This window comes from Mastigoproctus giganteus, chromosome 4 (genome assembly GCF_048544385.1).
Source record: "Mastigoproctus giganteus isolate SK-2022 chromosome 4, ASM4854438v1, whole genome shotgun sequence".
NCBI lineage: Eukaryota > Metazoa > Arthropoda > Arachnida > Uropygi > Thelyphonidae > Mastigoproctus > Mastigoproctus giganteus.
Genome location: NC_143578.1, coordinates 10419503 through 10445946, shown reverse-complemented (window position 1 = coordinate 10445946; position 26444 = coordinate 10419503). Strand labels below are relative to the sequence as shown.

General features: G+C 39.9%; 1 long non-coding RNA gene across 1 annotated transcript in view; it reads right to left on the bottom strand.

Moving 5' to 3' along the window:
* The window catches only part of LOC150086391 (uncharacterized), a 45962-nt gene extending 27400 nt beyond the window's left edge, over positions 1-18562 (bottom strand). The window contains exon 1 of the long non-coding RNA XR_016546851.1: positions 18474-18562. This is a non-coding gene — a long non-coding RNA (uncharacterized LOC150086391). The remainder of the gene's footprint in view (positions 1-18473) is intronic.
* Between the last annotated feature and the right edge of the window lie 7882 nt (positions 18563-26444).

Genomic DNA, 26444 nt, shown 5'->3' with positions numbered 1-26444 from the left:
ACAGCACCACTGCATGTAGAACTTAAGTGGTGGAGGAATATCTTGAAACTGAAGATATCTAACAAATCCAGGCTTAAAATCTGATCACACGTGTGGGATGCCCTTGGATGTCGCATTACACACCGACAGCCAATCCTTGGCCACTTTGTGATGGTGGCAGAATTGGATCGAGCATGGTCAGGGGTTCACATCTGGTGTGTATGGGCTTAACACGCCTAGGGGGGTTATTAGCTAGATATTATCATTCTTCTCTCTCTCTCTCTCTCTCTCTCTTGGTGATTCCCTTCTACTTCTGACTCTTGTTTTCTCTCTCTCTCAGGGTAACTCAGAATTTTTTTTTTGGCTAGTGCAGGAAAAGCCTCAGGCTTCCTTGCACCATATGGCTAATAATAATAATATGGTTCACTGCTGTCAGCCCTGTTTAGCAGTTGGAAGGGACTATGACATACTGATTTAATGTGACCTTATTTTCGATCATCTTGTATCTTCTGTAATGTGACCTTTTTTGGTAATTATGAAACCTATATAAATGTCTCTTATACCTATCCGAAGTTTCTCGCTGTCTACTAATTTCGTCATTATTCATTTGGAAACCATCATACCAAATTTTGTCCTGCTTCACCGCAAACTGCACGAGTTAGAAGTGTGCTGTTTCTTGTATTCTGTCTATCTTGTAAAACTCCTCTGACCGTTTGGTGGTCCCGGAGTGTAAACAGAAAATTTATTTATTTTTTATTTTACATATTATGTTAATTTTGTCGAATAGTGTAGATAAGAGATTTCAGATCACACAGCTAAGGCTTTTGGCAGTGTATGTCATAACTTATGAAAAAACAAACACAATACAAAATGTTACTAAAAATAATATGCCAAATTTATTTTTCTAAAATATCAATTCAAAAGTGTCTGATTCACTCGTTTTACTGCAGTTTATTACATTACAGTGATTTGTCCTAGTTGGAATGAGAGAAATCACACTAAAGGCATAAATACCTTTCTCTGGAAAAATGGCATTCTAAGTGAATCATTACTGATACGTTGGAATCAAAACTGAATTACGATAAATTATCTAACCCCTTTCCAGTAACCCCCTGTTCTTGCTATGTGGGCATCACTCCTTTAAGCCAGAACTTCACAACTGACTGCACAGTTACTCCCAGATCTTTTTAATTTTCCACTACACTGAGTATAGTTCTACAGAGTTGGTACGTTAATCTGGAATTCCTGCTGCCCATATGTAGTGCTTTGCATTTGTATATATAAATGGTGGTTAATGACAGTAACCGTTATTACTATCATTAACCACCCTACCAATCTTCGTATCATCTGCAATCTTGGACATTAAGTCTTACATACCCTTCATTAATAAATATAGAAAACAACAATGAACCCTTCGGGGATTCCACTGATTACATTAGTCCTTGATGAGCGGTGTCGATTAATAACAACTGTTTTCCCCCACTCAACCATCCCTTTATCCATAGCAATAACTTTTCCCTTAATGCCACACTATTCTAATTTGTACCACAGTCTTTTATATGCAATAGTATCAAAAGCTTTCGTGAAATCCAAGTATATAAAAATTATTTTTTGCATGCAGTTCCTTTATCACTGCATTATAGTATTCAATCAAATAGATCAGACAAGTACCTCCTTAACAGATCCATGCTGGGACTGCCGTATAATTGCATTCCTATCTAGATGGACCTGCATTACTTTACCAGTGAAATTTTCCCTGAAGTTAAGATAACAGGTCTTTTACTCTTGTCATTCTTTGATTCCACTTTGTTTGTTATTTGTTATTTGGTTTTTTAGGAGCATTAGCAACTAAGCCATTTTGCTCCGGATATGCGGTGGTCATTCCCTGATCTTTCCTAATCCTCCATATTTGGTGGTCTCGGGCTCGAACCCCTGTCTAATCAAGAAGCGTGTGCTACGCACTTCTGCTCCTGCCCACCTGGCTACGGTGACGCTATTCCACTTTGTGGTGTGGCGATATGCCTATACGCAGAACTTCCCCTAAATTCAAGGATGCTGTTATAATTATGGCTCAGGGTTTGTTTTCCTCCTTTGCTGCCTCTGTTAATATTAGATAGATCTCGTCCACTCTAGGTTCTTATATTTAACTTCAGCAATTTCTCTTCCACTTTCCTCTCAGTCATTATAAAAGCATTTAGCTCCGGGGTAAATATTGATAAACTTCTGGCATGCACTTCCCAAAAGAACTGCTCATGTGTGAATATTGATGCAAAATACTCATTCAGGTTGTCAGCAACTTCTGCAGGATCATCAGCACTTGAACCATCGATATAAAGTGGGCCATTGTGATAAAAAACATCCCGTTCTTTCTATCTTTTACATAAGTACAGAAGTCGTTTTTGGCATTCTTTGCCAGAGACTTCTCGTAATCTGCCTTAGCATGCTTAACCACCTTTGAATCTTGATTAAAGACTAATTTATATCCGCCATAGGTTTTTATATTACCTGATAATTTATATTATCTGAGATGTGTCCAATATCCGCTGGTCTTAATATTCTTAAGTCACTTATAAACTGTGTAGAAGCCACAGCCACGACTCACTTCCGACAAACGCACCGGCCCTCAGTACACAATATTCATTGTATATAGATGATCATTATAAAGTTACAATTTCTTGATAAAGCATCTAAACAAGTTAATAATAAAGATAAGGCTGTATGTCACAGAAATTCCCTATTCTACTTTAAGAAGTAAAGAATTTGCGAAAGTCTTCGAAATTCCGGACATTAAGAGCAAGAGATCTGCAGTTTACTCAACAAGTACAGGTCAATGTTGAAAAAAGTCGCGAGTTATGGTTGAATGTCAAAGTGTCTGCAATTCTACCCAAACACGATAGGAAGGAGTATATGATGAGAGCCTTGTCGATCAATTTTGCAGTGGAGAGATTGTGCAAGACTCAAGAGGTAGAATTTTTTTCAGTTTGGTCTGTGCTTATTGACAGGAGAGACTGCTTCTACAGGGATGGGATATACTTAAATAGAAAGGGTAAAAGAGTGTTTTCTGATGCTATTGAGACAGTTAGGTTGGTTGGAAAACTGCTAGTTTGAGGGGATACACAGACTAAAAGGTTACGATGGCCGCAGGCAGAGACAAAAGCCATTCTTGCCCTACTTCAATTAGAATGAGCAGCAGCCTGGAAAGCAAGGCAATTGAGATTTCCAGGACTGTTGGGAGTCGTAGTGGAACAAGGAAATACATGGGCTGTGTTAGGGTAACTAAGAGTAGAAACAGGTGCATGTAGAATAATGCTAGGAGTATACCGATGAGCCAAAACATTATGACACCTACCTAATATGATGTTGGTCCTCCATGTGCAGCCAAAACAGCTCGTACCCGGCGAGGCATGGACGCTACAAGCATGGGCACTCAGAGTGGCCTGTGGCTATGCAGCCCCATTTTCAGCAGGGTTCGATGTACTATGTGTTGTAACACATTACTTCCCTCACCAGCATTCCAATTATCGGCGAGTTGCGACACAGTCCCTTCTTGTTGCCACGTACCATCCGGGAGAGCCTCGCTCACCTCGAGCATCAATGAGCCGTGGTCGTCCAGCACCTTGCTGGCGGTTTGTGGGTTTCTCCTCCTCGGACCACTTTCGATAGATACTAACCTCGGTTGACCGAAAGCATCCACCAGCCATGCCGTTTTGGATATGCTCTGACCCAGTCGTATGGCCATTACAATTTTGCCTTTGTCAAACTCGCTTAAGTCCGTTGCCTTTCCCATCTGAAGAACAAGAGTAACACTGATTAACGGAGCTCCGTATCAGGTGTTTTTTATACCGTGTCCCGACCCGCGCACGCGCCGTAGTTCATCTGCAGTGCTTTGATTTGGATAACGACTCGCTGATCATAATGTTTTGGCTCATCGGTGTAGTCGAAGTCGAGAGAAAATTGCATTATGTTCAAGAATGCTTTTATACCATTCTTTTCTTAAAGTTCCTTCAGGTCTAACGATGTCACTCCTCCAGAAAAACGGAAGCTACCCCAGATTATGATGGAACCACCACCGTGGGCAATAAACAATTTGGTACCATTTTAATTTCAGTTGATCGTCTCACATAAACTCTGAGTTTGGATCCAAAATTTTAAATTTAGATTGATCCGTCTACAATACGGTTTTTCACCCTTCAGTTGTCCAATGTTGATGGTTCTTGGCCAAACCAACCGATTTTTCCAAGCCAAACACTCTTTTTGAATGGCAGATGTTCGATTTTATGTTACATCTCCTACTGTACAAATTATATTATTGAAAAAGATTTTAGAATCATCTACAATCTTTAATAATATTGAAACAATACTCCCACTTCCTAGAATATTCTTGAATCATATACAATGTTCAGGATTATAATACGATATTCAACCATATTCGTGAGTCATCTATATATTTCTGGAATATTCCTGAATATTACTGAAACATTATTTAATTGTTTTGATTTTTATAAAAGAAAATATTTTAATAAAAGTTGGTAAACAAGTCGGTCCTATTTTAATAGAAACTTTGAAAATTAAGAAAAAATGAAACATGATTCCAACTTTTTGGGGGAGCGTAGTGAAATTTGTATTCTACGCGTGTAATGATGGTTGGGTCACAGAAATACAGTTGTTGATCATATTGAGAAACACTGACAAATGACATTATAAACAGTACTGGGTATGCACGTCCCTTAACCAGAGGAAAGTATTTTTTATTCTTTCTTCCTGGTAAACATCCTGCCCTATTTTTCTCCACTGCTGCTCTGTTGTATCAAAAACATACAAAACGATATATTTCGAAACCTTCCTGTAGACCAGTCAATAAAGGAAAAGGAAATAGGCAACCTATGCATTTCCCTCTTCCCTTAGGTAATTATCCAGCTGACCTTTGAATTTCCCCAAACTTTCTGCCTCTACCACCCATATAGGTAACTTATTCCAATAATTTATAACTCGCTGGCTTAAATAAAACTTCCTGCAATCCAGTCTAAACAACTTCCCCTGTAACTTGAAATTATGGTCTCTAGTTCTAGAATCATTTATAACCCCCTAAAAATTTTGTCCTTATTCATTTTGCTTATGCCTCTCAGAGCCTTAAACACCTCAATCAAGTCTCCACTAAGGTGCCTAGTTTCCAAGCTTCGCAACCCAATATTCGAAGTCTTGCCTCATATGGATGCCCTTTTGCCGATCTCACCAGGCGAATTACCAGTCTTTGGACCATTTCAAGAAGCTCAATGTCTTTCTGTAGGTGCGGTCTGCATACTTGAACACAGTATTCCAAGTGTAGGCTAACAATAGCCTTATATAATGGGATTATGATGTCCTTGTCTCTACTAGCAATTGTTTGATAAATCATCGATAGGACACCATGAGACCTCCTTGCAACCATTAAGACATGTATAGTATCTTATGTAGGATGGCACCTGAACGAAAGTTAAACTCCGCCTTTGTACACTGTGATGATTACAGAGAGCACTTCAAAAGACCAGAAATATGTGTAATTTTATGTTTGTGCCATGTGTATGTTGTTGGGTTGTTTAGTTGTTTCTGACAGTTTTGTCACCACAGCTACGCATGAACCAAGCCCAACCTCAACAGTCACGCACTGAATGTCTAAAGCGAGTTTGGAGCCATTCAAAAGAACACCAACAGTAAATTCTAAGAGGGAAGCATTCAAGGAATTAATCGTGGATGCTACTAAAAGTTTCACACCTATTAAGAAATATTGTTCAAGGTTTAGGCCTAAATGGTTATCAAATGAACTAATGAGACTCGTGACAGAGAAGAAAAATGCATATAAATTATCAAGCGACTCAGAAGCCTATAACAGATATAAGCTAGTCTGTAATCAGATCACAAAGGAGGTTATGGCAGGCAAAGGCAGATTACATGAAATCTTTGGCAAGAGATGCTAAGAAAAACAGAAAGGATTTCTTTACTTATGTAAACTCTAAAAGGAAGGGGATGAATCTGATTGGTCCACTTGATATGGATGGTTCGACTGTTGATGATCCTGCTCAGATAGGAAACAAACTGAATGAGTATTTTGCATCTACATTCACACATGAGGAATTATTAAGGTTTGAAAATGGCAGAAGGTTATCAATGATTTTGTAATAATTGAGAGCAAAGTGGAGGAGAAATTGTTGAAGTTAAACATAAGAAAGGCACCTGGGGTGGATGGGATCTATCCAGTTATAATGAAGGAGTCGGCAAAGCAACTAAGCAAACCCTTAGCCATAATTATGAGAGCTTCCTTGGACTCAGGGGAGGTTCCCATGGACTGGAGATGTGCAAATGTATCCCCAATTCACAAAAGGGGATCGAAGGGTGACACGAGTAATTACAGACCAGTTAGTTTAACTTCTATTCCGGGTAAAATAATGGAGTCACTAGATAAAGATGCATTGCAGGATCATCTAGACAAGACTGCAGCAATAATTCAGACACAGCATGGGTTTGTTAAGGGAAAGTCTTGTCTGACAAATTTGATAGGATATTATGATGTGGTTACAAAGGAACTGGATGCAAAAAATAATTTTGATATCATATATTTGGATTTCAGGAAAGCTTTTGACACTGTTGGCCATGGAAGACTATTGTACATATTAGAGCAGAATGCCATTTAGGGTTAGTTGCTACAATGGATAAAAGGATGGTTAAGTGGGAGAAGACAGAGGGTAGTAATCAATGGGTGCTGCTCTTCGTGGACTAATGTTATTAGTGTTGTCCCACAGGGTTCGGTTTTGGGTCCTCTGTTATTTTGTATATTTATCAGTGATATTGATGAAGGTATATCAGGCTTAGTGTCGAAGTTTGCAGATGATACGAAGGTTGGCAGGGTTGTTAATGACAGTAATGGCAGTGTGCTACTGCAACAGGATCTAGATAATTTGGGCAGATGGGCTAAGAAGTGGCAACTGAAGTTTAACCTTGACAAATGCAAAGTACTGCATATGGGTAGAAGTAACCCCAGAGAAACGTACCAACTGTGTGGTACTACACTTAAGGTGGTAGAAAATGAAAAAGACCTGGGAGTAATTGTGCAGCCAGATATGAAGTTTTCTGAGCAATGCAGACAGGCTGCCAGGGCAGGTCATGGGGTTTTGTCAATGTTATATAGGCATTTTGCTAGCAGGGAAAAGGAGGTGATTATCCCTCTGTATAAGGCAATGGTCAGGCCACGCCTTGAGTACTGCGTACAGGTCTGGAGGCCTCATTTTAGGAAGGATGTAGATTTGCTTGAGCGTGTACAGAGAAGGGCAACAAGATTGGTGAGGGGAATGAAGGGATCCTCTTACCGAGAGAGAGGCTTAAGTTCTGCAAATTGCAGTTATATTGTTATTATTTGGTTTTTAGGAGCATTAGCAACTAAGGCCATATGTTAGGTGGTAGATGACTTTCATCAACCGGTGAAATACCACCACTTTGCTTATTGGAGGCTTGAAGTGGTGAAACCCATGTTTAGTCTCTACAGCAAAGTTTCCGGCATCCCCCTCCCCCCATACTTCTCCTTCAACCCATGCATGGTACTAAGTACTATAGGTTTTGATACCTTTCACGTTTGGGGGTTTTCATAAAAAAAAAAAAAAAATATTGCTCCGGGGATATGCGGTGGTCATTCCTTTACCTTTCCGCATCCTCCGTATTTGGTGGTCACGGGCTCGAACCCCGGTCTAATCAAGAAGCGTGTGCTACGCACTGCTGCTCCTGCCCACCTGACTACGGAGGCGCCTGCAAATTGCAGTGGCTGGAGACTAGGCACCTGCGCGGTGATCTGATTGAGGTGTATAAGGCCTTGAATGCGTTCAGCTCGCTGAATTCTGATGGGATCCTTCCACTTGTTCAGATTACGAACCTAAGGGGGCATAAATTCCAATTAAGAAAAGACAGATGTAGAATAGATGTGCGGAAATTTGCCTTTAGCCAGCGGGTGGTTAATTGCTGGAACAAACTTCCACCTGTCGTTGTGGAAGTTGATAGGTTAAATAAATTTAAGGAGGAACTGGACAGGCATTTGGAGGGAATGGTGTGATTTCTTTTGGCTGATGCTGCATATCTGGCTGATGAATATTTGGCTGATGGCTGATTTCTTGCATCACATGCTACTACTACTACTACACCGTGCCAGCAACTGCACTGGCTAAAATAAAACTTCCTGCAATCCAGTCTAAACAACTCTCCCTGTAACTTGAAATTATGGATAATTTCGCGCGTGCACACACACACACACACACACACACACACACACACACACACACACACACACACACACACACACACACACACACACACACACACACACATGCATTTCCAGGAGACAGGACAGCAGAAGAAGGAAAAATAAAGAAGAGAATATCCTAAAGTAAAAAAAAAGGAAAAAAAAGTTTTCTCCGTGTCTTTGCCCATGTCTTCATGCTGCTCAATGTAGACCACAAAGAGAAAAGGTGTACTGTCAAACAAAAGTAGCAATGTCATCCAAAAACAGATCAGCAGGAACAAAATTATAGATATGAATCTATTTTGTTAATCTGGAGTGGTATCAGAAGTCACTGGTTGATGAAGGTATCAATGAGAAGAGGAAGGATTTAGTTGTGGAGGGTCTTGATAAAGAATGAACCAGAAAATGCAGCATCTGTTAAAACCTTCGTGTGTTCTTGAAAACCAGAAAAAGTTTGGACATTACATCATCAGGACGACAAATGTGGCAACAGGTTGTATTTTCGAAGTGTTTTCAGTTTGATTGCTTGCATTAACATTAAAAGACTTCCTGTAATTAAAAGCAACATTGCAGAAGGTTTGAAGGGCCTGGAAATAATTGAGAGATATGAGTGTCTTCTGACATCCAGGAATCACCGGTCTACAATGCTCGGAAAAGTTCATTCCTGACCGTATCGAAATACCCAAGTCCCTTTTGACCACTACCGGCTTTGGTTCAACTCCACCAAGTGTATAAGTCATTTTGGGGTGCCGTACTTTACACTTTGTTGGATTAAAGCAAAGTTGCCATTTTTCTGACCAGCCCTGAAGTCTATCTAGGTGATGATTAGCAGCAATCATTAAGTACTCTACCAATCTTTACATCATCTACAAATTTAGACATCCCGCCTTATATTGCTTCATCCATGTCATTTATGAAAATTAAACACAACAGTGGTCCTAATATTGATCCCTGGGGAACTTCACTTCTTACATCAACCCAATCTGAGGAATAGCCTTTTATCATAACCCTCAAACTCCTGCCCTGAAGCCATCCAGCTCTCCATCTAAGGATTTTTTCTCTGATTCCAACCTGTTTCAGCTTACAAAGTAACCGCTCATGTGGGACTGAGTCAATTGCTTTGCTGAAATCCAAATAAACAACTTCGAAATTATTCCGTAAGTCCAGCTCTTGAGTGACCCTGTCAAAATAGCTAACGAGATTAGTTAAACATAATATTTCCTTTACAAAACCATGCTGAGTATTCTAAATGATCCTGAATTCCACCCTTGATCATAGTCTCCACGATTTTCCCTACTACTGAAGTTAGAGTAATGAGCTGGTAATTTTCTGGTTATTTTCATGGCCATCGCTGGGTACTCCCTTTTCCACTCAACACACTCTCACCGCAAGATCCTACCTCGATATTGTTTCGGACCAGGTTTTGCTCTACGTGGTGGTCTTCTATCCAGATGGCACTGGTCTTTTTCAACAAGATAACGCCCATGTTACAAGGCTCGCGTTGTATAAGAATGGTTCGAGGATCATATCCATGTGTCTTAAGCATGGACATGATCTTCGAACCATTCTTATACAACTCGAACCATTCTTATACAACTCTGCACGGCTTAGAGCTGTGCTTCGGGTCTTGTTGTGATAGAAAATTTCTACCACAAAGTCGAAGTCCAGAGGATATTTCATTATGTTCAAGAATGTTTTTATTTCTTAATGTTTCTTAAAATTCCTTCAATTCTGACGATGTTTTCCACTCCAGAAAAACAGAAGCAACCTTCATGAAGGAACCACTACCGTGTGCTTGTCTGTTGGTACTAAACAATGTGGCACAATTTTGAAGTGAAACTTCTTTAGGCGCGCTCTATGCATTTTTTTAGATGGGAGTAACTTGCGTTCGTGGATTCACAAAAAACGCAACAAAAAAATGCGACACGAAATGATTACCAGGATTGAGGTAGCCAAGTGCTCATGACAGCGAGTGCAGTAGCACATGCTCTTTGAGTGGACCGGGGTTCAAGCTCGTGACTGCTAAACACGATTAACATTTGTATTGAGTGATTTATTGTAACTTCCACTGACCTGCTGGTCGTGCTGGAGTATAAACAAGAAACAGGAAGTTTCACACGAGCGACACATAACCCAATCGAAACCCCAACTTATTGCATCATGCTATTTCCTTCGTCATTCTCCACCGTATTTAATAAAAAATTTCGATGGAAAAGAATTTATAATTCAACAGGCTGAAGAAATGGCCCGAAAGAGTGGATTGGCCCTAAGGCTTGGGACTGAGATCTTCCATCCGCAAGTTAGCCCAGCAGTGTGGTTCACAAATAATAATGCAACCATCATTTTGACGGTAAAAACGATTCTTCCCTCGTGAATGATGGCAGGAAGGCGTCTGATGCGTCTCACACTCTGTCTCGAAGGTGGTATAGAAATTGTACTATACGCGTTCGGCAGTATCAAGAGAGTATCTGGAATACGCCATTTCCGGAATAACATCTCATCGTGGACAGTGAATAGGTTATGGGAGCCGCCGAACCACAGAGTCCCATTTCTAACACCACGACACGGGACTCTAAGCTTCAATTGGGCGAAAGAACATCGCCACTGAACCTTGGATGATTGGAGACAGGTCTCCTGGTCCGATGAGTCCCGTTTCCAGTTATTTCGAGTGCACAAGACGGTGCGTATCTGGCAGAAACCGCACGATGTTATGCACCCGTCATGTCAACAAGGAATTGTTCAGGCAGGTGGATGGTCGGTAACGGACTGGGGCGAGTTCAACTGGCACACGTTGGGATCTCTAGAAAAATTCCTGTATATCATTGACAAGACACCATGAGCTACTCTTGTAGCCAGTCTGCACTGCTCAGAAAACTTCATATCTGCTTGCACAATTACCACAGGTCCTTTTCATTCTCTACCACTGTCAGTGTAGTACCACACAGTTGAGACGTTACTCTGGGATTACTGCTTCCCATATGTAGTACTTACATTTGTCAATGTTAAACTTCATTTTCCACTCTACTAATAACATTATTCCGCGTACAGCTGTGTCCATTGATTACTACTCTCTGTATTTTTCCCACTCAACCATCCCTTTCTCCATAGCAGCAATTTGCCTCCAATTCCACAATTTGTACAGCAGTCTTCCATGTGCAACAGTATCAAAGGCTTTTCTAAGATCCAAATATATGATATCAAAGTTATTCATTACATCCAGTTCTTTTGTGACTGCATCATATTATCCAATCAAATTATTCAAACAAGACTTTCCCTTAACAAACGCATGCTGTGTATCCGAGCTATAACTGAAGTCCTGTCTAGATGATCCTGCAATGCTTCTTTAACCAGTGGCTCCATTAATTTCCCTGGAACCGAAGTTAAAATAACAGGTCTGTAATTACCTGTGTCTCCCTTCGATCTGCCTTTGTGAATTGGGGTCACATTTGCACATCTCCAGTCCATGGGTAAATCCTCTGAGTCCAAGGAAGTTCTCATAATTATGGCTAAGGGTTTGCTTACTTCCTTTGCTGCCTCCGTTAATATAACTGGATAGTTTACATCCACCCAAGGTGCCTTTCTTATGTCTATCTTCAACAGTTTCTCCTCCACTTTACTCTCATTTATTACAAGATTATCTAGCTTACTGCCAGGGTTGAATACACCTCTGGCATTCCCCCTCCATGAATAACTCCTCATGTGTGAATGTCGATGCAAAATATTCATTTAGTTTGTTAGCTACCTGAGCAGGATCATCAACAGTTGACCCATCGATATCAAGTGGACCAATCTGGTTCATTCCCTTCCTTGTAGAGTTTACATAAGTAAAGAACTCTTTTCTGTTTTTCTTTGCATTCTTTGCTAAGGATTTCTCACAATCTGCCTTCGCCTGCCTTCCCTCCATTGTAACTTGGTTACAGACCAGCTTATATCTCTCATAGGCGTCTGTGTCACGTGTTAATTTATATGTATCCCATGCATTTTTCTTCTCGGTGACATGTCTAGTTAGGTCATCTGACGTAAATTTAGGCCTAAATCTTGAACAATATTTCTTTTTGGTATGTAAAGCCTAGTAGCTTCCAAGATAAATTCTTTGAATGCTTCCTATTTTGAATTTGCTGTTGGTAACACCTTCAGTTGGTCCCACTCTATAGAATTTAAATACTGTCTCAGTCCATCGTAGTCGCCTTTACGAAAACAATAACCCTTCCCTTTACCCCTAATGGTAGTTATCTCTTTGAGTAAATCCCATTTCAGCACACTGTGATCACTGCCACCTAGTGGTTCCTGTTTCTGCAGATTCTTAATGCACGAAAAATCACTACTGATAATCAAATCAAGAGTATTGCTCCCTCTAGTTGCCTCCCGAACATGCTGATTTAGAAAACAATCATCCAATAAATCCACAAAAGCCTTGCTAGTGTGTGAGTGACCAGCCCCCAAATTCCAGTTAATATCTGGGAAATTACAATCCCTCGTTACAAGACACTCTGATTTACTGGCCCACTCTATTTCTCTGCACAATTGCTTATTATAATCATCAGACTCATCAGGCCTATAACACACACCTGATACTCTCATTTTTCCTTTCGCAGTGCTTATGTCACACCTAACAGGCTCAACATTGTATTGTCCACCAACATCAATTGGATGCACTTCCTTAGATTTTATGTGTTTCTTAACTAACAGCATAACCCTTTCTGTCCTGTCTATCCTTTTGCACACATTGTACTCCCCAAATTCCAGTTCTGCACTGCTTATGTCTGTGTGACACCACGTCTCTGATATCCCTACAATATCTGCCTTTGATGTCTTTACTAGCACTTCAAACTCAACGAATTTATTAACTATACTCCTTGCATTGGTGTACATGCAAGTATACATATACCTGTTCCTACTCTTAGTCACCCTAACTCAGCCCATGTATTTACTTGTTCTACTGTGACTCTCAGCAGTTCTGGAAATCCCCATTGCCTTGTTTTCCAAACTGCTGCTCAATTGCATTTCAATAGAAGGAGTGCAAGAATCACTTTCACCTCTGCCAGCGGCCACTGTTAATCTATTAATCTGTGCATCCCCCCAAGCTAGCAGTTTTCCGACCTACCTAACACTGCCTCGATAGCATCAGCAAATATTCTTGAACCGTTTCTATTTAAACATCCCATCCCTGTAGAAGTAGTCTCTCCTGTTAACAAGCACAGACTACGCTGTGAAAAATTCTACCCCACGAGGTTTGTACATTCGCTCCAGGGCCGAATTGATCGACAGGGCTCTCATCATATACTCCCTCCTATTGTGTCTGGGCAGAATTGCAGACACTTTCAAATTCAACCCTAATTCACGGCTTTTTTTCAGGAGTGACCTAATTCCGCCGGTCTCCTACTTTTAATATCATTAGTGCCAACGTGTACAACTATATCACCTTTTGTGCCCTTAAAAGATGATATCCGCTCTACAACGTCATCAACCTTTGCCCCTGGCAGGCATACTCTGGTCCTGTTCCACCTATCCTTTTTACAAAGCATGTTTCCCGTTTCCCTGACAATAGAGTCACCAACAACTACTAGTTCCTGTGGGACCAGCGCATTCTGCCTTGGGGGTTGCCGCTGTGTTCCTCGATGTTCAAGTGCAAGCTCTGGCATTGATGTGGGCAGCTGAGAGCTGATGGGCCCCTCAATTTAAATCCCTCGAGGGCATCCACCCTGTCCTTCAAGCTCTCATATAAGCCCATAACAATGCCGAGTTGGCGCCTGATTTCCTCGTACTGGTATATGTATACTAATCCCCTCAGAGAGGATTAGTATACATGTCAGTCAAATTCAAAGTTCGTTTTACTAATCCTCTCAGAGGGGATTAGAAAATGAACGAGGGCGAATTATCAGTGAGTAAGACCAGAACTAGAGGACAAAATTCTAAAATTTTGTGTTAATTTGGACAGGTGGGAAAGAACGGCAGACTGAGACTTTCATCAGTCCCACCTGACCAATAGTTTTCCAGTCTTTTGGAATATACTAGAGTTTATATGCAAGGATTCTACATTTACTGGTTTCTACATTCTGTGGTTAGTGAATACACTAACCACCGAAAAGTATCGGAGCAGACCTAGACTTCAGCCTGAAGTCACTACGTTCCACTAGCATATTCAATACATATTGACCATTCATCTAACAAAGGATAGAGTGCAGTTTGTTGTATAATCCTCCATTCCTCCTGCAGAACAGTGAGTAGGTGAGGCACATGTGAACACGTGTTATTGTTAAGGGGGCTCCTGGAACGTCAGTTCAAATTCGTCTCGAATTACCACAGGTTTCAACAGGCTCTAGTAGGTAATGCACGGATATTGCACGACTTGCTTTTCTAGGAAAGTCCAATGGACTAAGAAATGAAATAAGAAATGGTGTAATTTAAGAATATAATTAGGTTTTTGCTTAAGTAATAATAATTTTGGAGAGTTAACTGTCCTTAAATAGTAAAATTCCACCTCTTATTATTATTAACTTTTCTTCTCTTTATGGGTTTCTTGCCCATCCCAGCAAATGTTACTTGTACTGGTACTAGGTACATTAGGTGATCGTTATGTCTGGCTTTTATTGATGGTCAAAGAACTTTGAGACTTTCCTACAGGTGTTCCGGATCGCGGCATGGTTGTCCGTGTCGTGTCAACCATGTCACCATGACATGGTTGACACAGTGATCGAGATATTCGTTAATTGTTCCATATGTCAGATCTCTTTAACTTCTTGTCGAAGGTCTTGTACTTTTTGATCTTTTCCTCGCAGGGTTTCTGGAGGTTGCTGGTGTTGGGCACTGACATGTCGATCAAGTAGGTAGGCATTTCTTTCTTGTTTATGAGGGTTGCGTCTAGTGTCTTGTGCGGGATCGTTTAATAACCTTCTTATGGCGTTGTCCCAGTATCCCAGCAGGATACTGGGATACTGGATACTTTATCCTGCTGCCCACTTACTTTTCTTCGGCATCGTCATCCATCTATAGAGGGGAGGGGACCTGTTTAGCTTCGGCTTACGTCCAGTGGTAGTTCTTGGGATCGACAGCAAATGGCGCCATTATTTTGCCTCAGCCGTTACTTACGCATTTGGGAAGTAGTTCTGCTGAAGCGACTTTCGCGATTTTTTTTATTATCATTATTATGTCGGTCTCCCAACGTGATGGAGATGCGTTTGCTTCTGCCAAAGCCGGACTCGAACCGGGTCTATCAGACTGGTAGTCCAGTGTTGAACACCACTGGGTCATCGTGCCCTATTATTATTATTTTATCATTATTCTGACAGCAAGTAAACGTTCAAATCTCCAACAAAAATTGTCTTTAACGTAAATAATTTAAAACGTAAAAAGATATTATTGTTTATTTGTTTTCAACTCATTTTTCTAGCAATAAATTTCTTGAAACAATTCATTGAACATTTAAAGCAGAAGCTTTCCAATTAACGAAATGAATTTTCACATTAGGAGAGGAGGGCATTCAGATTGAACAGGGATATGTGATTCGTTATCGTGTCAGATGGGCCGTAAATGCATCGGAAACAGTTGAAGAGATGAATGAAGAGTATGGTAATGAATGTCTTGGTAAGATGGCCATATTCTGGTGTGAAGAGGTTTCTACATTAAGACAATGCCAGGCCCCAAAAGGGTGTAAAGTTCAAGGAAGAGTATTTCGAGGAGAAATCACAGAAGATTCAAATGATGACAATTAAGATAGGATCTTGCACCAGTCCTCGAATTAAATGATCACCCCTTGTATAACTCACCACTAGCTCGGGGGAATGGACAGACTTAATAGTTTAACTAGAGTCGCAAGGAGAGGTGAAAGTGATTCACTGGAGATGTAACCGGAAATGTAGTATCGATAAGAAAAGTGATTTCTCTCAGTAGACGTTTGATGTAATGATCACAGTAATTCGGCCGATAATACACTCCTACTCTCAATTTCGTTTTTCCAATATTTATATCACACCAAACTGACTGAACATTGCACTCATCATTAAGTCAACTGGATGTTGACTTGGTGATGAGTCAACATTCAGTTGACACTGCTTTAGATTTAATGTACTTCTTAGCTAATTTATTAATTAAGAATCTGCAGATAAAGGAATCACAAGGTAGCATCGATCACAGTGTGCTGATGTGGGATTTACTTAAAGATGTAACTACCATCAGGGGTAAAGGGAAGGGTTTTTGTTTACGTAAAGGTGAATACAGGGATCTGAGAGTGATTTTAAATTCTATACAGTGGGATCGATTGATGATGTTACCAACACCAAATTCTAAATGGGAATTCAAAGAATTACTCTTGGAAGCTACTAGGCTTTTTGTCCCAACAAAAAAATACTGTTCAAGATTCAGGCCTAAATGTATTTTTAAAATATTTTGTAAATTAATTTCTACTAAGTAAATTCTTTCCGGTAACTTCAGAAGCTAAATTTTAACTACACTACTGGATAAAGTTTTGTTATCAGTTTAAATTGCTAGACAAAATTAACAGAACATTTAAAAAACTCGGCGTCATTCGTCTAGCTTGCGATGAAACGGGACAAACTTGGTGTGGTGGAATACCATATAATAACGATGAAACGAGGAGACAGCGAGAAACTTCAGACAAGTTTCTCGCTGTCGGGGTTCTATAGGGGTTCTATAAGAATTACCAAAAAGGTCTGGTTACAGAAGTCGATATAAGATGCTGGAAACTGTGCTTATATGAAACCAGTACAGCGTGATCCCTTCCAAAGACTAAAAATGCTTGAGGCGGTGACCCATCCTCGATATTAGGGTGTCTATAAGCTTCTGTGGCAATAAATCCCATTCTTCCACCAGCGCACATCTTAACTGACCAAGTGACCGAGAAGTTGGCTGTCCCCGTCTAAAGCGACTCCCAAGGGCTAAATTGATACTCATCAAAGAACAGAACAGAACTGTACCCAATTTGTCAGGACTCCAAGTCACTCGTTCATGGCACTACTTTGGAAGAGCTCTGCAGTGCTTTGGGGTTAATGGAATAGAAACCACTGGCTTCCTTGCGCAGAGTTCACTTGAATGAGCCTTCCTAACACAGTCTGGTTAGAAATGTTTCCACCTATGGCCCAGCAAACTCAAAAGACAGTTGATGACAGGAATTGTAGGGTTTCCTCTTGCTGTTAGAGCAGTCTGTTCTGGTTGACATAGCCTTCGGGTGACCTTGGCCAGCTCTTCTTCTAATGGTTCCTGTCTCTTGAAACTGTTTCCATAAATTATTATATTAGGGCCACCCGTAATTTCTTACATCTACCCATATATTTATTTGTCTGTAAATTGCGTGTGTTTTCTGGTCGATTTTCCTGTTTGCTGGACGAAAAAACTCCAATTTCTGGGGGGAAGAACCTTGCTGTCTACGCCTGAGACCGTACTCAGCCACGTAGTGAAAAAAAGCCCATTAAAGTTCCTCGCGTCATCTACGGGATTCGAACCCTGGCCTTTTCCACCCGGTGTGGGGAGGACGGTGATGATACCACTATGCTACCGCGCAGACTTTTCTGTTCTGGTTCACATAGCCCAGCTCTTCTTCTAATGGTACCTGTCTCCTGAAACTAATTCCATAGTGCCGAGACGACACTGCGTGGTACATTAAGCCAATGCCACCTCCGCCTGCGACTGCCCGGTTTCATGTCGTCCAAAGGCCCGCCATCTCAAGGAATCGTCTAAACGACGATGACTTGCCATCCTGAGTACTAGAGATGCATCTATCCCACTTGAGCAAGCCAAAACACTGGAATGAAATGATATGGTCGCAATCCGTTTTTTATAGACATGAATAATTTGCAATGTGCGTCTCTGTAAGGTGCTAGATCGATTTGCCTTGGATACAAGGAATTTGTATGCCAGGATGCGTATGATATCAAATATTCGCCTTTGGCGACACTGTTCATAGTGAAATATTTACGAAAAACATTTTGTTCTGTTAATTTTGTTGAGCAGTGTACTCGGTTGCAATCTTGTATCAAAGGAGCTGGCTTGAGGTGGATGCGGAAGCTCCAGTTGCCCATTACCTGAGCGAGGAGAAAATCGCAGCCTCTGTGAAGAGTGTGAAGACAATGGACTAACAGAAAGCCAGGAACTTAAGCGGGTGACTCAGAAGATAATATGGATGATTTGATGCGTGAAATGTAAGTCCATAAGAGCATGGCACCAGCGTTATATCGAGGTTGCACTGTAACTAAAAAAGAAATAATAAAATCAAACTCACCACATTCCTTACTCAAAGAGTTGTTAAATTCTACATCTTGAATACAGCAGAGAACAGAGAATGTTGCTATTACAACGGACAACGTCATTATGAAGGAAGGAATCACTAAATGAATACGCAATGGCTTCACGTATAAATATATCTGTTATAGCTGAGTGACAAATGATTTCTGGTGACGTCACAGGTACATGCACCACACTCTCTTAGGCGCCTCCGTAGCCAGGTGGGAAGGAGCAGCAGTGCGTAGCACACGCTTCTTGATTAGACCGGGGTTCGAGCCCGTCACCACCAAATACGGAGGATGCGGAAAGGTCAGGGAATGACCACCGCATATCCCGGAGCAATATGGCCTTAGTTGCTAATGCTCCTTAAAAAAACCAAATAACAATAACAATAACACACTCTCTTACATCTCCCAACTATACTGTCCCACCAAAATTCATTGGACCTTTGTAACTACGATTAAAAAGTGTACTCTTTTATGTTTTAGTACAAGGCCTTCAATATCCTAAGTATCCTAAGCACTTTAAGCAGGTCAATATAGTTCCTATTTTCAAAAAAAAGGTGATAAAAATGACGTATGCGATTACAGACCCATAACCTTTCAAAACAGCCTGGCTAAACTCTTCGACACAGCAGTGCACAAACATCTCTTCGAATTCTTCAAGCCTTTTATTGATCAGAATCAACATGGTTTCTGCAGTGGCAAGTCAGTAGTCACAAATTTACTTCCTTTCTGGCAATACACCTCGGAAGCTCTTGATAACCACCTACAAGTTGATGCAGTCTACACAGACATATCCAAGGCATTTGATAAAGTCCCGCACGAACAACTTCTGGAAAAACTTAAGCTATATGGTATCCGTGACCCTTTGCTCTCATGGCTACGCAGCTATATTACGCATCGTTCCTTGAGCGTTATCATAGATCAAGTGAACTCAGACTCTTTTATACCACTAAGCGGAGTACCACAAGGCTCTCCCTTAGGTCCTCTTCTCTTCATTGTTTTCGTAAATGAGCTTCCTTCTTTCATGTACACCTCCAATGTTCAAGTTGCTCTCTATGCAGATGATCTTAAGATCTACTCAGCAGTGAAGGAGACTACCGATTCTCAACAGCTTCAATGTGCCCTCAATAAATTCTCTCTGTGGCTATCTCTGAATGGCTTGTCTGCTAACCCCTCGAAGTGCAAAGTAATCTCTTTCTCATCTTGCAGATCTCCACAACTAATGAATACGGAGTATAGTATTAACTCTGTGATCATCGAAAGGTGTGACCAAGTTAACGACTTAGGGATCCTCTTTTCCAGCAGTGCTAAATTCGATGCCCATGTCCTTAAAATCACCAGCAAAGCATTCAAAACACTGGGATTCATCAAACGGAACACATACAAGTTCAAAAGCTACAGATATGCGGTTATCCTCTATAAAACTATTGTTCTGCCAATCCTTAAATTCAGTTCACCCATCTGGAATCCTCACACAAAGACTTTAACTAACAAAATTGAAGCAGTCCAAAAAAACTTTGTCCGTTACCTTACGTACCGCAATCCTCTATTCTATCACTCAGTGTATTATGAATCGCTGTGTGATTACTTTCATCTGAGGCCTCTGTGCACTAGAAGAGTTACTGCTGACATCGCCCTTCTAGCCAAAGTAATCACTGGAATTTACGAAGCATCTGATATCCTGAGTAAAATAAACTTCAATGCTCCTTGTAGACAAGTCAGGAACCTTACACCGTTTCGCCTTGACTCTGCCAACACGGACTTAATGAAGTTCAGTCCACTGAACAGAATCAGCAAATCAGCAAATGACTCTCGCATTGACTTCTTTGACAACTCCCAATCACTGATGAACTCCATCCACAAGTTTGCCTCTTCTCTTAAACTGCAAAGTGACTAGCTCACATCTAATTATTGTAGCTTTTTATTTGTTATATTATTTTTCTATTCTCTAACGGATTAATTATTACTTGTTTTACCGGTAACTTAACTTAATACAATCCTCTTTTGTACATATGCTTTTATTGTTTGAATCTATATCAATGTTTATCGTCCTGTTGGATTTCATATTATTGTTATTATGTTTATTGATCTGATCTCAGATACACTGTTAATGGTTACCTGTTGTGTATCTTGTTATTAATAAAATAAAAAATTAAAAATAAAAAATATACCAAATGGAAAGACCTGAGTTCGAATCCCATTAATGGCGCGTGGAACTGTTGTTGATCTTTTTCACAACGTGGCTGAGTTAGTCGGTCTCAGGCGAGGGCAGCGTGGATTTTTTCTCCCGAAAAGTACGGTTTTTCGAGCAGCAAATTGACCACAGTGGAGATTTGGACAATAGCACACAATTGCTTTAAATATATTTATTTATGAATATAAGTAATTCATTCAAATAAATATAATGTTAATAAAAAAATATATAAAATAAATAAATATAATCTACCTTTACAGTAGCCAACGGTTTATGTATCTTGTTACATCCCTCAGTTTGGTCTGATGCAAGGACGTAAATATTGCAAATATTTTTCAGTTCTGTTTGTAAAGAGGACTGCTTCTTAATGATGATTTTATGGTAATACGCACGTGTGCTTGGGGTTTCTCCATCTACGACAGGATGTACTTCCATTATTATTCTATTTGCATAAACCATATTTCTTAATCTGTATTATTCTCATCTCTGATATCTAACTTCGGATAAACATCATATCTCTGAAACTGGGTCCATAGCTTATTATCAGGTGAAATGTCAACAGGGATTTTGATATTTTTATAATAAACCCGAAATATCAGATGAGAATGGTTGTGGTTGGGTTTTAGGAGCATGAGCGACTGAGCTCCATGAAATTGTCTGTAAGTTGCTTGTCTTGAGGTCGATTTTCTGTTTTTCTGGACGAAAAACCCAAGTTTTTAGGAGAAAAACCATGCTACTATCGCCCGAAACAGACTAACTCAGCTACCGTGTGAAAAAAGCCTATAAAACGTCCTGACGTCATCAACGGGACTCGAACTCAGATCTTTTCCACCCGGTGTGGGGAGATCGGCGATCTTATAAACTACCCACGAGGGCTGATGAAACTGGTGGGAGAGAAGGAAAATGTAGAGGTTGAATCATCAGGAGACACCGAAACCTACAGTAAATACAACGTAACCTCCAATCAAATCACTAAAAAGGATTTAAGCTAAGGCAAATTACGATAAATCTTTGGTTACTAATGCCAATGAAAGTAGCAAAGAGTTCTCTGCTCATGTTAACAGTAAAAGGAGAGGAAGGAGCCACACAGGTCCTCTGAATATGAATGCAATAACTATTGATGACCCTGTTCAGATTACTGACATATTTTCCATCTACATTCAGGCGTGAGAAGTTTTTAGGGATGAGAACGATAGAAGTACTCACCTTCTCCTTGGTATAATCGTAGTCCCCCAAATACCGGGTGAAGAGACCTGAATTCAAAACCCGTGACGGTTTGGAATTCAGGTCTTTTCCACCTGGTATTTGGGGGACTGCGGGAGTGAGAACAAACAAGCCGAAGGCTTTTGTGTTCTCCCTCCCGGAATCAGAATTAGTAATCGAACTGAACCTAGTGCAAATTGAACCGACATATTTTCAATTGCTGTAAAGTGAAATTCCATACTAATGAGGGGATAAAAAATATAAGAATTAAAAGAAAACATTGGAGTATTAAAAACAACTTTTATCTGCTATACTGTATTTCGGAATATCTGGTATTTCTAATGAATATGATACGCGGGAGATCTGATTGAGGTGTTTAAAGCCTTGAATGGACTGAGTAAGCTGAATATTAATGGCATTCTTCCACTTGCTGAGACTACACGCATGAAGTGGCGTTCTCAAATATTCAAGAATATTCCAGAAAGGTGTAGAAACTCCTGAATGTGGTAGAACTTTGTATAAAAATCCTGAACGTGGTAGAACTAAGAAGAATCTTCAATGTGGTAGCACTTTATATAAGAATCCTCAATGTGGAAGAACATTGTAGAAGAATCCTGAATTGGTAGAACGTTGTAAATGATTCTAAAATAGTTTCAATGTCGTCAGCCTCAACAGTGAGTGGTGTCTTGAAAAGATAAAATATTGTCATCTTGAATAGCTCATAGAAGATCATCTTTTTGAAGATCCAGTTTTTTTTTTTTTTTTTTACTTTTATCCCGTCAGGACTGGGCAACCTGTGGATTGCTGGCACCCCCTGGTATTGCACTGCCTCCAGTGGGTGCGGGATTGGTCCAATCTTAGACAATTCACTTTTATTTATTTATTTATTATTATTTTTTTCAATTTATTTATTTATATATATATTTTTTTCAAATAATTTTTTATTGTTTTTTAAAATTTATTTTATTTTATCTATTTATTTTTTTGTAATTTTTTTCTTCTATTTTCCAGACTTTCTTCTAAAGAAACTAGAAGAAAGTCTGGGAAACTGTGGGGTTTTTTTTTATTTTATTTTATTTTACTTTTTTGTTTTTTTTAATTAACTTATTTATTTTATTTTTTAAAAATTAAATTATTAATTTTTTCTTTTTTTTAAATTATGCTTTTATTTATTTATTTATTTTTTATCTATGCTGGTACCCTAAGTTTGGGTAGCTGTTGGTACAGGATTTCCTGGCACCCACTGGTATAGCACTACCTCCGGTGGATGAGGGACTTCGCCCTCTTCTGGGCAGACAAAGATTGTAATGGTCTATCTCCACTTGGCTAAGAACATATCCAGTTGTGTCCCGCCTCCTCGAGGTATAGACGGGCACCTGGCATGCTTTCCAGGAGATCCCTGACCGGTGGCAAAGAGGCCAGAAACAATATAACAACACATAATGTACACAAACATTTTTCTGGCCGTTCTACGGATTCTTGTATCGTTGCAGAGTACCATGGCAGAGTTGAATTAATGTTCCTGGTGCCGCTGTACAGAAGATACTATACATGTCTACATACATCCTAACATATCGTTTAAAATAAGGTATGTTCTACATGATAAAGAACTGTAGATACCAGATCCCGAAAACCAAGGGATAAAGAAAGCAGATATGAATATCGCAAGGATTCTTGTTTTTCAGACTTGACCATCATCCACTTCAGCAGATTTGGACTGTCAACCAGAAAATTAAAATGTGTTGCCTTAATTAAGCAAGAAGAGTTGAGTGACCTAGATAGTCATTTTAACTTAGCTGAGAAGCAAGCAGAACTCCTTGATTCCAGGTTACAACAGTGGAAGTTACTTGAAGCAAGAACTAAAATTATGGTATATCAAAAAGGTCACATACTGTTTATGGAACACAATGCGTTTCTGTAAAGATATTAGTGGTTTTATGAACGAACTGGGCATTGAACCCAATCCCATTCATTGAATGGTGTAATTTATTGAGATCTCAAAATTTGAAAGTTTAAAAATAGTTTTGCTGCCAATGGAAATGCATTCTTTCAGTCCCTCTTCTTCACTTTATTTGCTGTAGTATGATTTTAGGGGCATCATCAACTTAGACCCAAATTGCGTTCTGTGATCGATATGCTGTTTGCTGGATGAAAATCTCAGGTTTCCTGGAGCTAAAACCATGCAACACTCTCCAGAAACTGACTGCTTCAACCACATTGTAAAAAAACATATACAAATTCTTCGTTTCATTGATAGGACTCGAATCCGTGCGTCTTCTACCTGCTGTGGAGAACGTCATCCTCCCCCACACCGGGTGGAAAAGACTTAGTCGCTGATGCCCCTAAAACCTACTACAACAAAAACAACCGCGAGGAGTCCTCTATTTCGTACTATACGAAAGGATGTCCAAGGTCTCTCGCGATTTTAAGTTAATTGGACTATTTGCTGGTGTACAGGAAGGTTTCGAAATATATCGTTAAATATGTTTGTGATACAATAGAGCAGCATTGGCAAAAGAGGGCAGGATGTGTACTGAAATTTCCTGTTATTGGGAATACCAGTACTGTTTATAATGTCATTTGACAGCGTTTCTCAATATGACCAACGACTGCAATTCTATGACCCAACCATTACATGCGAAGAATACAAATTTGAACTTACGACATACTGGATACCAACAAATTTGTTTTCAGTCAGAGAGTGATTGGTCGCTGGAACAAACTACATTCCCCCCCAAAAAGTTTAGAATCAAGTTTAATTTTTCTTAATTTTCAAAGTTTCTATTAAAATAGGATCGACTTGTTTACCATTTTTTATTAAAATGTTTTCTATTATGTATAAAAATCAAAACACTTAAATGATGTTTTAGAAATATTTAAGAAATTTCTAAAATATTCTGGAATATTCCAGAAAGGTGTATAAGACTTTGGAATGTTGTAGAAAATTCTGGAAAGTTATATATGATTAAAGATATTTCTAGAAAGTGGGAGTATTGTTTTATTATAGGACATTATATATGATTCTAGTGTGTTTTACAATAATATGAATTGAAGAAAAAGAAAAAATCGAACACCTGCCATTCAGAAAGAGTGTTTGGCTTGGAAAAATCGAAATAAGTGGTTGGCTGGGGTTATGGTTTACGAACCATCAACATTAGACAATTGAAGAGTGAAAAACTGTATTGTGGACATCTGAATCCAAATTTAAAATTTTGGATCCGCGCGCCCAGTTTATGTCAGGCGATCAACTGAATTTAAAATGGTACCACATTGATTAGTGGTAACAGTAAAGCATGGTGGTGGTGGTTCCATCATAATCTGGGGTAGCTTCTGTTTTTCTGGAGTGGGTGACATCACCAGAACTGAAGAATTTTAAAAAAATAAGGCTAAAAAAACATTCTTGAACATAATGTAATATCCTCTGGACTTCGACTATGCTGATGCTTTGAAAAGGTAACATGTGGACATGTGTTATTGTTTGGACGGCTCCTAGAACGTTAGTTCAAATCCGCCTCGTATTACTGTAGGTTTTGACAGACTCTGTAAACTAGCCCAGCCTTGGAGTAGTGTTATGTTTGTGTACACTGGTGTTCAAAGAAAGTGCATCACCCTTTAGAATTGTAATTGTCGTCCGAATAACGTAAGTATATGGCAATATTTCTTGCAGATTGCATCAGATAAGATTGACACGCATAGGTGATGACGTAATATTGCATCAGCCGTTACTTTCAGCTGTATACGCACACTCTGCAAGAGTTGCAGTCATTCCTTGTTTGTGTCAGGATGGAGAGTTACGTGCAGTTGACGCCACGAAGAAAGAGTTGCTTTAAGTGAGGAAGGATGTTCTTCCCGTCATATTGCTTATAGAGTGTTTTGTAATCAGTCGACTGTGAGTAGATTTCTTTCCAACTCAAGAATACTGGCTCTGTTGATAGTTAAAAAGGAACCGGACGTAAACGGGTCTCTACGCCAAAAGAGTACCGCGTTTTGAAGCGCATATGTCTTAAAAATTGTAAATCTTCTTCGTCTAAGATGAGAAGAGAATGAGAAGAACATACAGGAGTGGTAGCAAGGGAAGTAACAGTCAGACTACAAGTCCAAAAATGGACTTGTAGCCCGTCGTCCTAAGAAGAAGCCCCTCCTCACACAAAACATGTAAAAGGCCCGATTAATTTGGTGTAAGGAGCATGTCAAATGGACCCCCGAGCAGTGGAAGTCAGTTATTTTCTTGGATGAGAAGAAATTCAACCTGCATTGCTCTGATGGGAGACAAACGATTGGCCGTAGACGTGGTGAAGAATATCATCCAGACTGTATGGTGTCTACAGTGAAATTCCCTACCAGACAAACGATATCGATCTTGGGAAAGCATAGCCACTCTCTTATGGCCTGATCTAGGTCTCCTCTTCACATCACCAGTTTCACGCTTTAATTTCAGCACCCGGGATACTGCTGACTGGTAGCAGCCTATTTTATCAGCAATAACACGCGTAGAAAGCCCTTCTTGGGACAAAGCAACGGCTACACTTTTTTTAAGCTGATACAGTTTTTTTGCCCGCCACTGTAG